This window comes from Bos mutus, chromosome 11, assembly GCF_027580195.1.
Source record: "Bos mutus isolate GX-2022 chromosome 11, NWIPB_WYAK_1.1, whole genome shotgun sequence".
NCBI classification, from domain to species: Eukaryota; Metazoa; Chordata; class Mammalia; order Artiodactyla; family Bovidae; genus Bos; species Bos mutus.
Window position 1 is genome coordinate 103423638 of NC_091627.1, and position 15626 is coordinate 103439263.

Genomic DNA, 15626 nt, shown 5'->3' on the forward strand with positions numbered 1-15626 from the left:
TGGAAGTATGAAGCGTGTTCAGCAAAAAGTTAGAAACGGTAAACCCCATTTGCAATTCCAGTCTCTGTCCTCTGAACAGCCTCCAGAAAGTAAGAACTTGTCTGGCCCATGAACTTGAGGGATTTGCCCCAAATAGGGGGATAGTCACGCTTTCATCTCGGAGGTTTATAGAGAAAATTTCAGACAGTTCTTTCCTTCACATCTCAATTTGTCTTTGCCGCACAAGTAGCTATTCTAAAGAACGGTAAGATGATAGCACAGTGCCTCCAACACAGAATATAAGCCAACAGAAAAACACACACTTAAGAGTTTTAAGCATGTATACTTGCTTTCTTTTGTGTCTCTCTTTGTAATTGATCTGCCAGCTGCTGCTCTTGTTTCTTCTAATGGAACTTTGGAAAATACTTGCAGTAGAATTTCATCTCAAGAGAAGTAAATAAAGGCGTATTAATATCAGCAGTGGTGTTATAATTTTTTGTAAAAATTTTGTAAAAAAATTTTACAATTTTTCTCTCTTAATACAGTGAATAAATAATACAAACTCAACAAATATATGAAATTACACTCTCAAAGTCTTTCTGTTAGAAAGGGAACTTCTAATGATATAAATCATTTCTGAAAAATTGTGATTCCACTAGATGTCCTGGGCAGTAAAAATTGTCCACTAAAGATATGTGGCTAGAAACTTTCTCCCAAATCTCATAATATGGAGTCATAATTTTCCTTCTTATTCTTGTTGTCATTTTGACCCACCTCTGACACTTTCCCCAGGACAGCACATAAAAATGGGTGAAGTCTGGAGGGTAAAAATAAAGCAGAATAGATCTTTAAGCCAGAAAAACCTCTCTGTGTATAAAAAGTTTTTTAAAAGAAATCTGTTTATAAACTGTTCCTAACTTTTCACGTTACAGTTTTTTAATATATGCACTTCTTCTTCCATTTTAGGGCTCCCCTGGTGGCTCAGATGGTAAACAATCTGCCTGCAGTGCAGGAGACCTGGGTTCAATCCCTGGGTTGGGATGATTCCTTGGAGAAGGGAATGGCAATCTACTCCAGTATTCTTGCCTGGAGAATCCCATGGACGGAAGAGCCTGGCGAGCTACAGTCCATGGGGGTCACAGAGTTTGACACGACTGAGTGACTAACACATTTCACTTCCTAAATTTTTTACTCATGTATTTTTGACCGTGCTGGGTCTTCGTTGCTGCTCAAGAGCTTTCTCTAGTTGCAGCGAGCAGGGGCTGCTCTTTGGTGTGGTGCACAGGCTTCTCACTGCAGTGACCTCTCTTATTGTGGAGCACAGGCTCTAGGGCATGCAGGCTTCAGTAGTTACAACACAGGTTTAGTAGTTGGGGTGAATGGGCTTAGTTGCTCCATGGCATATGGAATCTTCCCAGAGCAGGGATCAAACCCACGCTCCCTGCGTTGGCAGGTGGATTCTTATCCACTGCACCACCAGGGAAGTCCCCTTATTTTTTAAACAATATTTATTTGGCTGCACTGGGTCTTAGTTGCGGCAGGTGGATTCTCTAGTTGTGGAGCATGGGCTTAGTTGCTCCTCAGCGTGTGGGACGTTAGGTCCCCAACCAGCGACCAACCCATGTCCCATGCATAGCAAGGCAGATTCTTAACCACTAGACCACCAGGGAAGTCCCTCTCCTACCCTTTTAAAAGTTTCCCGTCTTCTACTTTTCCCTGGGGACAGCAGCTTTGTCTGTCCTTCTAGGTTGACTTTGCAAAGCCACAGAAAATAGTTATCACAAATTCAGTTTATTTTGTGTATATTCTGAATCCTTTTTCAAGAGCTATTGGTACATTGGTGAGGGGTCTACTCACCTGATGGGCTAAATGCTTACAATAAGGATGCCAGGTTTAGCCATCACATGCACTCATTCAAGATGATGAGTTCTCACAGCCCCTTCCTTGATGAATGCAATGACCTACCGGCTCCTGAACGACTGCTCAGAGAGACTGGCAAGTTTATTGGTGGCTCACCAATGCCAAAATCAACACTGGCCTGGCAGTGGGCATGTCAGTCGACCCAAGGGGGAGATGGGACCCCTCCAAACTCTGCACCAGACACCGTCTTCAGATGCACCCACTCCCTTTTCACACAGGCGGGGCTGGATTCAGAGACACAGGGGAACTGCTAAGAAGAGAAATGTGCTCTCATTCCTAGATGGGAATTTCTGAAAGCCTGGATACAGTGACTCCAAGAGCTATCTGCATCTACTCAATCCTTCAATCATGGTCACTTACCAACGATCAATTAGCCAGACTTATTGATCCTTATCTCACACACGAAATAAGGGCAAACCTGGAATTCCTGAAATGCTTTATCTGCATCAGTTGAGATGATCATGTGGTTTTTTATTTCATTCTTTTAATGTATAATTGTATGTTACATTGATTGATTGATTTTCCTATGTTGAACTGTTTTGGTGTTGGTTTAGTTACTAAGTCACGTGGGACACTTGTGACCCTGTGGACTGTAGCTGGCCAGGCTCCTCTGTCCCTAGGATTTCCCAGACAAGAATACTGGAGTAGGTTGCTATTTCCTTCTCCAGGGGACATTCCCAACCCAGGAATCGAACCCACGTCTCTTGCATTGGAGGAGGATTCTTTACCTCTGCACCAGGGAGCCACCAGGGAAGCCCGAACTGTTCTAACTTCCAGGAATAAATCCCACTTGGTCTAGTGTATAATCCTTTTAATAGGATTATATTCCGTTTCCTAGCATTTTGTTGAGGAATTTTGCATTTATTTTTTTGCATTTATATGGACAAGTGATATTGCTCTGTAGTTTTCTTACAGTGTCTCTATCTGGCTTTGGTATCAGGGTAATACTGGTCTTTTAAAATGAGTTAGGAAGTTTTCCCTCCTCTTCAATTTTTCATTGTTTCATTTTCATATATTTGTGCATTTTCCAATTTTCTGTTATAAATTTCTAGTTTCATTCCAACGTGATCAGGAAAGATACTTTATATGATTTTAATCTTTTTCAATGTATTCAGGAGTTGTTTTGTGGCCGACATATGGTCTATCCTGGAGAATATTACATACGAAATTGATAAGAATGTATTTTCTGCTGTTGTTGGGTGGCATGTTCTGTATAAGTTTGTTAGGTCTAATTAGCTTATAGCAGGGAAGTATTCTATTTTTTATTGATTATCTAGTCTTATCTATTATTTAAACTTGGATATTAAAGTTTCCAAGTATTATTGTAGAACTATTTCTTCATTCAATTCTGTCCATTATTGGTTCATATATTTGGGGGCTCTGCTGCTGTGTACATATGTGTTTATGACCGTTATGTCCTCTTTCTGTACTGAAATTCTTATCAGTGTATGTGCTTCCTTGTCTCTTGTAAACATTTTTACTTGAAATCTGTTTTTAGCCATTCCAGCTATATTATTTCGGTGAATATTTGCATGGAATACCTTCTTCCATTGTTTTACTTTCAACCTCTTTGTATCCTTTTGCCCTGAGTCCTTGTAGACAGCAAAGAGATCCTTTCTTTCTATCCAGTTTGCTACTTTGCGCCTTTTAATGAGCATCTAATTCATTTACATTTAATGTGATTACTGACCAGGAAGACTTTACTAATGCCATCTAACTATTTGTTTCCACTTATATATTTTTTATCCCTCAGTTCGTCCATTACTACTTTTCTTTGGGAGTTCTTTGGTTTTCTGCAATGTTACGTTTTGATTGCACCTTCATACCTTTTTCTGTATTTTTAAATTTTCTTCATATTTACCTCGAGGCTCGCAATTAAGATGTTAAACTTATAACAACCTAAAGTACCAACTTAGTTTCAATAGCATACAAACACACTGCTCATATATTAATACATCTTTATCCCTCCCCTTTTATGTTGTTATTATCCTAGATTACATCTATGGACACTGCATGCCTATTAACATAGATTGTTATAAATCTTGTCACAAACATTTGTTATAAATCTATTACATAGATTGTTTTACCCACTTGTCTTCTAAATCATACTAGAAAAAGAGGAAAGTCACAAACCAAACCAAAATGACAATAACATTGGCTTCTAGATTTACCTATATAGTCACCTTTCCCAGCGTTCTTTATTTTTTCCTTATGGCTTTGAGTTACTGTCTAGTATTCCTTCATTTCACTCTGAAGCACTCTCTTTAGTATTTCTATCAGGGCAGATCTCTTAGCTTATGTTTACCCAGAAATGTCTTGATTTCCCCTCCATCATCAAAGAATAGTTTTGTTAGATACAGAATTCTTGGGGGACAGTACTTTTTTTTTAGGACTTCAGTTATGTCATATCTCTGCTTCGTGCTTCCAAGATGTTTGTGTTGAAGTCAGCCATTAATCTTATTGAGGATCCCTTGTACATAATGAGTCGCTTCTCTCTTTGATGCTCACAAGATTCTCTTTGTCTTTTGGTTTCAACAATTTGACTATAAGGTGCTTTAGCGTGGCTCTCTTCCATTTACCCAGCCCGGAGTTTGTAGAGCATCTTGAATGTGAATAATCATCAGATTTGGGAAGCTTTATTAGAGCATTGCTTCCTGACATTTTTGGTCTCTTGCTCGCTTCTCCTTCTGGGACTTCTAAGGTGTATTAATGTATGCTGGTATTCTTGATGGTGTCTCATGGTCTCTTGTGCTCCGTTTATTCATTTCATCTTTTCCTCTCTCCTTCTCAGACTGGATTATTTCAAATGTCCCAGGTCAAAGTTAAGGATCCTTAATTCTGTCTGCTCAAATCTGCTGTCAAATCCCTCCAGTGAGTTTTTCATTTCAGTTACTGTACTTTTCAACTTCAGATTTCTATTTGGCTCTTTTTTATAATTTTATTTGCTTATTGATATTCCTACTTTGTTCAAACATTGTTTTCCTGGTTTCTGCAAGTTATTTGTCTATCATTCCCTTTACTCATTAAACATATGGAAGACAGTTAATTTAATATCTTTGATGAATAATTCCAATTTTTAGGCTTCCTCAGGGATGAGTTCTATCCATTTCTTTTTTTTTTCACCCTGTGAAGGGGCCATTCTATCCTGTTTATTTGTATGTTCTGTAAAATTTTTTGTTGAGAGCTAAACACGCTGAGTATTATATTTTGATAAATTTGGAAATCTACCTCTCCCAGTCCTCAGGGATGGCCAGTTTCTGCTTTCAAGGGCTACAGCCTTAGTTGGGCTAAGGCTTAGTTTGGCCTCTCTGAACTGTTCCGGCAAAGTGTGTATTCCTTACTGTGTCTGGGTTCCGAGTTTCCAGCTCCCTGTGTCTGCTGTCACTCAGTGACCTGACAAAGCTAGCCTTAAGTGTCTGTATTTCCAAAGGAGAAAAACAAAAACACCATCTCTTTCATCCTTGACAGAGTTTCTTGGAAGCCTCTTCAGGTCATGAAAGGGAAACGACTACAAGCCTCAGTGCCAGCCCTCAGTGATCAAAGGCAGTGATCAACATACACTCAAGTTTTTGAAGGAAAAGGTTCCCAATTGCCCATTCTGGCACCAGCAAGCACACTGAGAATGTGGGCTGCCAACCACCTGGGTACCTGCCATGGGGCTGGAGGGTGGAGAATGGTAGACTCTACATGGAACACTGAAATTCACTAAAATGTATTAGGCTCTTCAGGACAATGCAAGTGTTCAATTGATATCTTATGACTTTCATACATTGGAGAAGGCAATGGCACCCCACTCCAGTACTCTTGCCTGGAGAATCCCATGGATGGAGGAGCCTAGTAGGCTGCAGTCCATGGGGTCGCTAGGGGTCGGACACGACTGGAGGGACTTCACTTTCACTTTTCACTTTCATTCATTGGAGAAGGAAATGGCAGCCCACTCCAGTGTTCTTGCCTGGAGAATCCCAGGGACGGGGGAGCCTGGTGGGCTGCCGTCTATGGGGTCGCACAGAGTCAGACATGACTGAAGCGACTTAGCAGCAGCAGCAGCTCCAAATTAGTTGCTTAAGATAGCTCTTCCCAGCTCAGGTGTAGCTTTGGTTAAGAGATGTATTCCTAGAACTTCCTACCCCCACCATCTTCTATCTGCTGCTGCTGCTAAGTCGCTTCAGTCGTGTCCAACTCTGTGCAACCCCATAGACGGGAGCCCAACAGGCTCCCTCGTCCCTGGAATTCTCCAGGTAAGAACACTGGAGTGGGTTGCCATTTCCTTCTCCAATGCAGGAAAATGAAAAGTGAAAGTGAAGTCCCTCAGTCGTGTCCAACTCTTCATGACCCCAGGGACTGCAGCCCACCAGGCTCCTCTGTCCATGGAATTTTCCAGGCAAGAATACTGGAGTGGGTTGCCATTGCCTTCTCCAATCTTCTACCTAGGCCTTGGTTTTTCTCAAATGTTACAGGGGAGCTTGGAAGAGATCAATAAGTACCAGACTAGAATCACCTGGAGAGCTATAATAATTACTTAAGCAAACATCTCATCCCACCCCAAGTAACCTGATCACTTGTCTCTTTTTTAATGATCTCCCAGGAGATTCTCATGCTCAGTTAGGGTCCTGGGAGAAAGTCTGTCTCAGCCTCAAGGCCTTGCCATCTCTAACATGTGCAGAAGTCACCCGGGGACCTCATCCAGACTGGTGTGACACAGCGGGTCCAAGCTGGGGTCTGACACTGCACTTCCAATGCTCCCAGATGGTGGCCCTGCACTGCTACATGGGACCTTCTTCAGGGAGCAGAATCCTTTCAGCTGTTTATTTTCTATGTTTTGCTTAATTTCTTGAGATTCTGGCATCCAGGGAACCTGTTTTAGCCTCAAGGCAAAGCACTTTTTTTTCTCATCAAAGCAGCGGGGACAGGTTATCTGGGAGACCACCACAGATAAGCATGAGATTCTACAAACACAGCCTGACCATTTCACATGGGAGGGATACCTACCAAACAATTTAGCCAAATGTTCATCTCGCTTATTTGAACTCAGTGCAAAGTCGGTTTCTCTTGAGCTCTTTCGTGAAGGATAACCTATGGGAAAATAAAGCTTAGCTGTGAGTCAATCTTTTGCTGGATCTGTGTGTGATTCTTTTGAAATCGACACTCTCTTGGATGGTATTCTGAGAGGAGCATCCTGCACTTGGCCTGCTCTAGAGGGAGAGCACTGGACTTGGGTTCTGGTATGACATTTGAAGACTGTTTGACCTTGGACAGTGAAGTTCTGTGGCATTTGACTTTCTCATCTGAGGCTGGAGGGAAAGATGTGGACCACAGGAGGGCTGTGGGAAGGAGGAGGAAATACACCGATGTGACCGTCAGACTCAGGGTGCTCGCCCCTCATCCCAACTCAGTGCTATTATCTGTGATGGACGACAGTAAACAGAGCTGGTTCCAAGCAAGGGTATGCTCAGTGCTCAGCTGTAGGAGGAAGGGAGGCAGATGGACACACGTCTCAGTGGCTCTTCAACCAAAACTCTCCCCTCCACAGGCAATAAGGCCAACAGTCAGTGTCTGACCATTCTGGAAATGTGATGCTTTCTTGCTTTGGAAGAACGAAAACAATCCTGCTGCATCCTCTGTACTAAACCTCACTGTAGGTTTACACTTAGGAGGGGCCTGGGGGCCTGAGGTCATCCAGACTTGACTTGTTTGATAAACACAAGGAATTCCTGAAGTTGTCATTTGGGATTGAAAAAAATGAAGTTGCAAACAGTGATGGACTGGGTCAGCCATCTCCCCTAAGACAGCATGGATGGGTGTTAAGACTTCTACTGACCCACATGTGGCTACATCAAGGACATGAGCTAATTGTGCCAAAAGACTATAGCAACCTGTGGAGATTTTGAGCTATATTATCAAGCTTTTTTAATGAAGGTTGTGATGTCTCAGGGTCTGAACACATTTTCTTGATTCAAGATCAAGGTCAATCCTTTTCTTTGGCCCCTGTGGAGAGGGCAAACCTATCAGGGAGGCTATATTTGTGCCCTCATGAAGGTGTTTCAGGCCACAGAAGCCATCTATTCTGAATGCCGCAGAGCATTCATGAAGTGTCTGCAAGAATATGAACTTTTAACTCAAAACCAGCGATAACACCAGTTTTCTCATGGTTTCCTCATAATCTGCATAGCCATTGAGTAATCTGTGCACATGGCAACTTTCAACTCTACAAAGAAATAATCAATAGGAAGGCCTACCTCATGCATGCCAAATGATTAAAGTATGACTACTATGATCCAGTGAATGACAAATGCCCATATCTCTGTTCATGAGACACTGGTGATTACTAGGAATAGACACACTCAAGCACTTTCTAAAATGTGTTTAACACACAGTGTCAGTCAATGGCATAATAAGATATTGTGCGGGACACACCATCACTATTACACAGTACAAATTCATTGATTTAATCATGTGGTTTATAAAATGCACCAGGAGGGGTGTTAGTTATAAAACAGGTTTGCCAACAGCTTTGCAATTTCAACATGGCATGCATGCCTGGCTTATTCCAATAAATATTACCTAAGTTTAATATTATCCTAATGCACATAGTGTCACCTTAAAGGATTTCTCAGTCCCTTGTCTGATTTGGGCTAATGTCCATGTTCTGGGCATTTGTGACCAGCTTCTTTCCCTCAGCTTTCGCATTTGAGCATCAGTGTGAACAGAGAAATCAGCTTGGCTTCTCAGTGCAAATGTTTTCCAGTGGCTACAATGGGGGCAGTGATGGGAAGGGATGTGGGAGGGCTTCCTTCTCAGAAGCCAGTGAGTGGAGCACATGCGCCCTAAACTATGAAGGGCTGCTGAATAGAGTCATTACAAATTCTACCAGAAATAAAGGACACCACTAGAAAGTCTAGTTCCTGTCCCCTGAACAGCCTCCAGAGTGAGAGAACCTGTCTGACTTTTAAACTTCAGGGATCACCCCTAAATACAAGGCGATTCATACTTAAGACCATAAATTCCATAGGCAGCAATTCTTTCTTCCGTATCTCAATTTGTTTTTGCCCCATACCTACCCGGTTTAAGGAATGCTAAAATGCTAGAGGAGTAAAAATAATACAATACAGGCACACCTTGAGACATTGCAGGTTGAATTATTCCAGACCACTTCAATAAAGCTAATGTAATAATAAAGCGAGTCACCAGGATTTTTTTCCAGTGTGTGTAAAAGTTATGTCTTCACTGTAATCCATTAAGTGTGCAGTAGCATTGTCTAAGAAAATCATGCACTTAATTTTAAAAAACTTCATTGCTAAAAAATACTAACCATCATCTGAGCCTTCAATGAGTTGTAGTAATAATATAAAAGACCACTGATTACAGACCACCATAACAGATACAATCATAATGAAAAAGTTTGAGATATCGTGACAATTACCAAAATGTGATGCAGAGACACTAAATGGGCTCGTGCTGTTGGGGAAAATGGCACCAAGAGACATGATCAATGAAGAGTTGCCACAAGCCTTCAATCTGTAAAAACACAGTATGTGCCAAAAGCAGTAAAGCACAGCGCAATAATAAGAGGTCTGGCCGGTACATCAGCCTTTAGAAATGTGTGTACTTAGAGTTTTAAAGACATATACTTGCTTTCTTGCATGTCTCTCTTTGTAATTGATCTGTCTGCTGTTCTTCTTGTTTCTTCTAATGGAACTTTGGAAAACACTTGCAGTAGAATTTCATCTCAAGTGAAGCAAAGAAAGGTATGTTAATACCAGTAATCTGGGATTAGCATATTCTGTTCTGTAAGTACCTCAAGTAGTCTACAAATATGGTGAATAAATGATGCAAATGCAACACAATGCCTTGTCTTAAAAAGGGGAACTTGGTCTATCTAAAGCATTTCTGAATCATTGTGATTACACTAGATGGTTGATTCAGGAAACACTATCCTCTGTAAATATGCAACTACAAATTTTGCCCCGGATTTCATTATATTTAATGTCATAGTTTTTCTTCTTGCTCCTGCTGCTGCCGTTCTCCCCTCCTCCAAGACTGTCCCCAAGCTGTCCCTTTATAAGAACAAACTCTTCCCTGTTTCCACAAGATACACATCATTTTCTGCCACTGAAACCTAATGCCTCTCCCAGAAACCTTCTCACAGTGAGACCCTTTTTGGCACAGACCTAGAAGCAAATCCTGATTTTATTGTTTACCAAGATGTGATCCTGGGCAAATAACTCCACCTCTCTGAGCTTCTATTCCTTCACTGGAAGGATGGGCACATGATCACTTAATACATAGAATGTTTGTGAAAAGTAAATAAAACGATGTTTGTAAAAGCACTTAACACACAGTGCCAGTGTGAGGACCATGCAACAAAGCCCAAGTATTTGGAAACTACTGATCATCATCTTACTTATAAGAACCCCCAGGGCTTCCCTGGTGGCTAAGTGGTAAAGAACCCACCTGCTAATGCAGGAGACACAGGTTCGATCCTTGATCTGGGAAGATCCCACATGCCGCAGAGCAACTAAGCCCATGTACCACAACTACCGAGCCAGTGCTCTAGAGCCCGGGAACCACAGCTACTGAGCCTAGGTGCCACAACCAACGAAGCCCGCACACCCTAGAGTCTGTGCTCCGCAACTAGAGAAGCCACTGCAAAGAGAAGCCTGCACGTCACAGCTATAGAGTAATCCCACTCTCCACAACTAAAGAAAAGCCCACACAGCAACGAAGACCCAGCACAGGCAAAAATCAATCAATAAAACTTAAAAAAAAAAAAAAAAAAAGACCCCCCCCTTGCCCAGATCAGCTAGTATTAATTGCTTGCTTTCTGCTCATTGGAACCCTGTGCAAGTGGAATGATATGCAGGAAGAAGAAAGACATAAAACACAAAGAAAACAAAGATGTTAGTATGTGACAGAAAAAAGAGATATCTGCCACAGATTCCACAGCATTCCATCACCAGCCACTTTCACCTCCTTTCATGCCTAATTATGATTAGAGCCAAAGGAACCAGACCTCAGAAAAACACTTCCTTTCCACCCTCCCTGGCAGGAGGGAGGGCAGTGGGACATGCACATCTCCTCCAAAGACCCCTGGGACCCTGGAAGACTCTTAGACCTTCAGATGGATGCAAAGGTAATGCTGGGGCTGCACTTCCACACTCCTTTACCTCCTGTCCTGGGAGCAGATATGGGCAGAGGACCTGACTGGATTTTTTTCCCAAGGAAGGCACACAGATGACCAACAGACATGTGAAAAGATGCTCAACATCACTAAGCGTCAGTGAAATGCACATCAAAGCCACAATGAGATATCACTTCAACGTGTCAGGACAGCTATTGTCAAAAAGACAACAAGGGCTTCCCTGGTGGTTCAGTGGTAAAGAATCCGCCTGCCAATGCAGGAGACACGAGTTTGACCCCTGGTCGGGGAAGATTTCACATACCACGGAGCAACTAAGCCCGTGTGCCACAACTACTGAGCATGTGCTCTAGAGCCTGGGAGCTGCAACCACTGAGCCCACGTAGGCAACTGCTGAAGCCTGAAAGCTCTGGAGCCCGTGCTATGCCACAGTGAGAAGTCCCTGCTCACAGCTAGAGAGTAGCCCCTGCTTGCCATAACTAGAGAAACGTCTGCACGCAGCAACAAAGATCCAACACAGCCAAATAAATAAGACAACAAACAGCAAGTGTCAGCAAGGACGTGGAGAAAAGGACCCTCATACACTGTTGATGGGAAAGTAAATTTGTGTAGTCACTACAGAAAAAAGTATGGGAAAAAATTAAAAACAGAACTACCATACAATCCAGCAACTCCACACTTGGGTATTGATCCAAAGAAAACAAAAGCACTAATGAGAAAAGATAAATGCACCCCTATGTTCATTGTCAAGACATGGAGACAACCTAAGTGCCGATCAGTAGATAAATGGATAAAGAAGGTATAGTGTGTGTGCATACATATATACAGATTGTGCTCAGTCACTCAGTCGTGGCCAGCTCTTCAAGACCCCATGGACTATAGCCCGCCAGGTTCCTCTGTCCATGGAATGTCCCAGGCAAGAATATTGGAGTGGGTTGCCGTTCCCTTCTCCGGGGATCTTCACGACACAGGGACGGAACCTGTCTCCTGAATCTCTTGCATTGGCAGGCAGATTCTCTACCACAGAGCCACCTGGGAAGTCCAAGAGTTCTCATGAAGAGAAAAAAAATTTTTTTCTACCTCTTTAATTTTGTATTTATGAAATGATGGATGTTCACTAAACTTATGATAATCACTTCATGATGCATGTAAATCAAATAATTATGCTCTATACCTTAAACTTATACAGCGCTATGTGTCAATTATATCTCCATAAAAGTGGAAATGACATAAAGTGAAATGAAATACAACCTAACTTTACATATCAAGAAACTAGAAAAGGGGAATCCCCTGGCAGTCCACTGGTTAAGAGTTAGCCCTTCACTGCCAGGGGCCCAGGTTCAATCCCCAGTCAGGGAACTAAGATCTGTAAGCCACATGGCACAGCCAAAATAGTTTTAAATAATAATTTAAAAAAAATGTTTTAAGTTACTAGAAAAAGAAGAACAAGGTAAGCCCAAAGTTAGAAGAAGAAAGGAAATAACAAAGATTACAGCAGAAGTAAATGAAATAGATACCAGAAAAATAACAGAAAATTTTACCAGAAATAGGAGTCAGTTTGGTGAAAAGATAAACAAAACTGACAAACCTCTGGCTAACCCAACCAAGAAAAACAGAGAAGACTCAAGATCAAAAAAGAGGAGACATTACTACTAATGTAGTAATTACTACTAATACAACAGAAATGCAAAGAATAATAGGAAATCTCTATGAACAATATATATCAACTGGAACGTAGAAGAAATGGATAAATTCCTAGCAATAAACTTACTAAGACTGAATCATGAAAAAAATAGAAAATCTGAATAGACCAAATAATGAATAAGGAGACTGAATCAGTAATCAAAACCTTTCCAACAAAGGAAAGCCCAGGACCAGATGGCTTCACTGTTGAATTTTACCAAACAAGGAAGAAATAATGCCAATCCTCCTCAAAATATTACAAAAAATTTAAGAGGCAGGAACCCTCCCAAACTTATGTTATGAGGCTAGCATTATTCTGATACCAAAGCCAGATAAGAATACTACAAAACAAAAACAAAACTATAGACCAGTATCACTGATGAATGAATACAAATGTCAAATTCTCAGCAAAATATTAAACTGAATTCAATGGCAAATGAAAAGGATCAAGCAAGGGGATTAAGTGGGATTTATCCCTGAGATGCAAGGATAGTTCAACATATGTAAATCAATAAACATGATATATTATGCTAATAGAATCAAAGACAAAAATTGCATGATCATCTCAACAGATACAGAAAAACCACTTGAAAAAACACATCATCATCCCACAATAAAAACACTCACCAAATTGTGTATGGAAGGAACATATCTCAACATTATAAAAGCTCTATGTGGCAAACACATAGCTAATACCATATTCAACCATGAAACGTTGAAAACATTTCCTCTAAGATTAAGAACAAGACAAAGGTGGCCACTCTTATCGTGCCTACTCAACATAGTACTGGAAGTCTAACCAGAGCAACCAGGCGAGAAATAGAAACAAAAGGCATCCAAATCATAGAAGAAAAAGTAAAATTATCTCCTTTTTCACAGTTGACAGGTGGTGCTAGTGATAACCTGCCTGTCAATGCATCTGTGAGAGACACAGATTGGATCCCTGGGTTGGAAAGATCCCCTGGAGGAGGGCATGGTAATCCACTCCAGTATGTTTCCCTGAGAATCCCATGGACAGAGGAGACAGGCAGGCTACAGTCCTCAGGGTTGTAAAGAACTGGACATGACTGAAGCGATTTAGCATGCATGATCATATACAGAAAAATTCTAAAGACTCCACGTATACACACACACAATTGTTAGAACTAATCAACAAATTCAATACAGTTGCAGGATACAAAATCAACATTATGTTGCATTTCAGTACACTGACAATGAAATATCTGAAAAAGAAATATAGAAAAAGTCTCATTCACAACAGCATCACAGACAATAAAACATTTAGGAATAAATGAACCAAGAAGGTAAAAGATCTATCTATACAGTGAATAGTACAAGATTTTGATGAAATAAATTTAAAGACACAAACAAATTGACATATATCCTGTGTTGATGGATGAGAAGTATTAACATTATTAAATTGTCCACACAACCCTAAGCCATTTATAGATTCAATGCAAGCCCTATCAAAATTCCAGTGGCATTTTTTCACAATCCTAAAATTCATTTGGAACCATAGAAGCTCTCAAATAGCGAAAACAATCCTGAGAAGTAAGACCAAAGCTAGAGGCATCACACTTTCTGATTTCAAACTACACTATAAAGCTCTAGCAATCAAAACAGTATGGTACTATTATACATATTGACACAGAGACCAATGGAACAGAATCAAGAGCCAAAATAAACCCTAGCGTATACAGTCATCTCATATTTGACAAGGGAGCCAAGGAAAAGACAGTCCTTTAATAAATGGTGTTGAGAAAACTGGATAATCACACGCAGAAGAATGAAACTTGATCACTAACACCACTCACAAAATTTGACTCAAAATGGATTAAAGACTTAAACATAAGGAACTAAAACTATATAGCTGCTAAAGAACCACAGGGCAACTAAGCGCCCATGCCAAACTAAAGAGAAGCCTGAGTGCCACGATGAAGTGCTACAGCAAATGATACTGCATGCCGCAACTAAGATCTGATGCAGGCAAAAATTCATTCATTCATTCATTCATTCATTTTTTAAAATCTAGAAGAAATCAGAGAATAAAAGTTTCTTGACATTGGTCTTGGCAACAATTTTTTGGATATATCCAAAGCATAGGCAACAAAAAAGCAAAAATTAGTAAATGAGACATCATCAAACTAAAAAGCTTCTGCACGGCAAAAGAAACCGTCAAAAAAATGAAAAGGCAACCTACAGAGTGGGAGAAAATATGTGAAAATCACAGAGCTGTTAAGAGGCTAATATCCAAAATATATAAAGGATTTATACAACTCAATAGCAAAAAAAATTATCCATCTAGCTTTTAAATGGGCTGAGGAATGGGACACATTTTTCTGAAGAAGACATACAAATGATGAACAGATACATGAGACAGTGCTTGACACCACTAACCATCAGGGAAATGCAAATCAAAACCACAATGAGATGTCACCTCACACCTGTTAGAATGGCTCTCATCAAAAAGACAAGACATAACAAGTGCTGACAAGGACGTGTACAAAGGGGAATTCTTGTGCACTGTTGGTGGGAATGTAAATTGGTACAGCTGCTGTGGGAAGCAATATGGATGTTTCTCAAAAATTATAAATAGAACTATCTTAATTCAGTAATCCCACTTCTGGGTATACATCCAAAGAAAATGAGAACAGTATCTCAAGGAGATAGCTGCACTCCCATGTTCAGTTCAGTTTAGTTCAGTTCAGTCACTCAGTCGTGTCCGACTCTTTGCGACCCCATGAATCACAGCATGCCAGGCCTCCCTGTCCATCACCAACTCCCGGAGTTCACTCAGACTCACGGCCATCGAGTTGGTGATGCCATCCAGCCATCTCATCCTCTGTTGTCCCCTTCTCCTCCTGCCCCCAATCCCTCCCAGCATCAGAGTCTTTTCCAATGAGTCAAC

General features: G+C 41.0%; 1 long non-coding RNA gene across 1 annotated transcript in view; it reads right to left on the reverse strand.

Moving 5' to 3' along the window:
* Positions 1–328: 328 nt before the first annotated feature.
* Positions 329–15626, reverse strand: part of LOC138990012 (uncharacterized) — a 39683-nt gene continuing 24385 nt past the window's right edge. Inside the window, exons 3-4 of the long non-coding RNA XR_011466203.1 lie at positions 6889–6972; positions 329–422 (exon numbers count right to left, since the gene is read on the reverse strand). This is a non-coding gene — a long non-coding RNA (uncharacterized lncRNA). The remainder of the gene's footprint in view (positions 423–6888; positions 6973–15626) is intronic.